The following is a 2,974-nucleotide window of genomic DNA, read 5'->3' as shown; positions in this document are numbered from 1 at the left end:
ATGCCTAGGGTACCATATATTTGGATTTGTACAGTTTTGTTCAAGTGAATGTTTAAGAAACCATAAGAAAATTATGTTTGCTTTAAAATTTGAGATCACATAGACAGTATTTTACGTAGGATATGGGCAGTTCCCATGAGCACTATCTTTTATTATTATTATTATTATTATTATTATTATTATTATTATTATCATCATCATTTCTGCATTCAACTTCAGTGAAGCATTTGAAAGAAAAGCTGCTGCTAAGCAAACTAGCTTTAGAACCCAATTTGACATTTGTTTCACTTCATTTATGTTCTGTTCAAACCCATGCCAGCATCAAAGAAGGATGTTAAATGATGATAGTAAAAACGCTCATATACTCAATAAAATCATGAACAGCATTCAATCTGAATGTACTGGACTATAAATGAAAAGTTTTACAGCTCAACTATTAACTGAGTTACAAACAGCACATTGCCATTTCTCTACACTTTTATCTCTGATCTCTTTGGAGAACATGTAAAGGTTACATAATATCTTTCTCACTTTTCTCTTACATATGAGGTGGAGTGCTTGTAGAAGAAATCGATTATTATTATAGTTTTGTTGTTATTACTATTATTATTGTGGTTGTTATTGTTGTCGTTCTTGTTGCTGTTGTTTCTGCCATTTCTCCTTTCCAATTCAGACACATGTCTGCCAAAATGAAGTACTACATACTTGTCAGTTGAAGAATAAATAAAATGTGGATAAATAAAGATAAATATGAAACAGAAAAAAAATACCCCTTTGTTGAAATTTAATCATTGAAGATGATGTGAAGTAGAAAATAAGTTATGGATCTAGCTGGGAGGAAGTTTCATAAGAAACTTATTTTAACAGATTACTGCCTCAAGTGAAAAATATCAACAAAAACATTTTTGCAGTCAATACATTGGCTACATAGACAAGGAATATCAGTTTTAGTTCAAAGAATTTTGGTTGTATTTTAGTGTTGAATATGTCAACTGATCAAAGAATGTCATGAAATGAAGAAAAATAATTTGTTTTTGAGAAAAAATGGGTAACTCTGTGTGTGTGTGTGTGTGTGTGTGTGTGTGTGTGTGTGTGTGTGTGTGTGCGTAGATAAAAGATTGTTAAAATTCCAGGAAATAAAACTTTAATTCTTGGGGGCCTACATTTTTAAATTATGTTTTTACTATTGGATTTTTAAAACATTTTTTCCTCTTTTGCTATCCTTCCTGGAGAGGAATAATCAGATGCTGAAGTAGATAAATAAATTCACATACAACAGAGCTTGTCATGGAAATAATAGAGATTTTGTTGAGATATATGCTTTAAGAAAAGGTTTTGATAATTGAGAAGACATTATTTAAAGATAGAATAATTATTGATGGAAACACAAGAAGAATGCTGTTTGGAATTGACTGCCAAACAGTTTTGATGCCATATTCATTCATGTTAGAAATACAGTCGGTCTTCATAGAGTGAGCATGGGTTAATTTATTTTCATTGATACTGATAGGTAATTTCACATAGAGAATGGATTTGTTATCTATTCAAAGGAATAAATTTTAGGTTGAGTAAACTTTTGATAAGAAACAAAATTAGTTAAACTGATATGTTGACATATGGGCAACCAACCCATAAAAAACAGCAGTTTGCATTCAAATAGGGATGCAATGCTTTAACAATTCTCAAGTTATTGAAAACACTTGCGCCAAATAACAATGAATATATCTCCATTAGGAATAATTCCCAAGGAAACAACTAATTACTTGTAGGGGTTAACATTTTGATTTCTTCACTACTGCAGTCTGGCTATTATTATTATTATTTTAAAAAAATAAAATATGGTCCGTTGTCTTCTGCTGAACCGGGGTCATCCCTTGACCCTAGGGTCACAGCAGGTCCTCATCTCACGGAGAGTACAAGGCGTAAAATGTGTGCGGAACCTAGCAACACTATTTTCTGAAGTTCTCCCATGTTAACACTGCAAGGGAGTTTGTTGATCTGCTTATCAAGGCCTTTTTTAATTAGCCCTAATACTCCAATCACCACTGGTGCTGTGCTACTTTTCATTCCCCACATCTTGGTCACTTCCATTTCTAAGTTTTTGTACTTAAATAACTTCTCAATTTCTTTAATGGACACATTTCTCTCTGATGGTACTGTCATATCTACCATTAAGCATTTCTTATTCTTTCCATCTTTGTTAATTATGTCCAGCCTGTTTGCCTTGATTTCTTTATCGGTGCTGATTGGCAAGTCCCAGAGTATTGTTACATCATCTTTTCCAGTCACAGTTTCAGGTTTATGCTGGTAGTGTTTACATATCTTCCAATGGATATATTGTGCTACTCTATCATGTCTATGAATATATTTGGTTTTTGCAAGCGTTGTGCATCCAGTTAAGATGTTGTCCACTGTTTCATCCTGCTCATGACACATTCTGCATTTCGAGTTAGTGCCATCGTTCATTATTTTGTTGTGGTAAGCTGGTTGCCAAGTTTTGATCTTGTGCTGCTATGATAAAACCTTCGGTTTCAGCCTTCAGTCCTGAGCTCTTCATCCATACATGAGTGTCTCATTTTCTACGTCTGGTTTGTTCACTCTACATGGGTGTCAGCCATGCATCAATTTTTCTACCCATTCTTCTTTGCTCTTCTTCTGGGCTTGTTTTTTTAATCTCTTCTTTAACTCCTTTAGCAAATTGGGTTACTTTCTCACTCACATTTTCTATGAATAGCTCTCAGAAACAGACTACGTACAAATTCGTTCTTCACAACTCTTGAAGCTGTTTTCTGACAGTGGGTGGGGGGGAGTCAGGAAATTTTCATACAGCAGGAGGCTCCAATCGAAACAGGGGACCTGAAATAATAAGGTTGAGAAACGCTGTTATAGATTATGTCTAACCGAAAACGATCACAGCCACATCATCTAAACAGACCGGGTGAAACCGGGCTTAGCTGCTAGTTTTCCATAAATT

The sequence above is a fragment of the Octopus bimaculoides genome, chromosome 8 (assembly GCF_001194135.2).
Source record: "Octopus bimaculoides isolate UCB-OBI-ISO-001 chromosome 8, ASM119413v2, whole genome shotgun sequence".
In the NCBI taxonomy this organism is placed as follows: domain Eukaryota; kingdom Metazoa; phylum Mollusca; class Cephalopoda; order Octopoda; family Octopodidae; genus Octopus; species Octopus bimaculoides.
The sequence above is the reverse complement of the archived record's forward strand: the minus strand, read 5'-3'. Positions refer to the sequence as shown.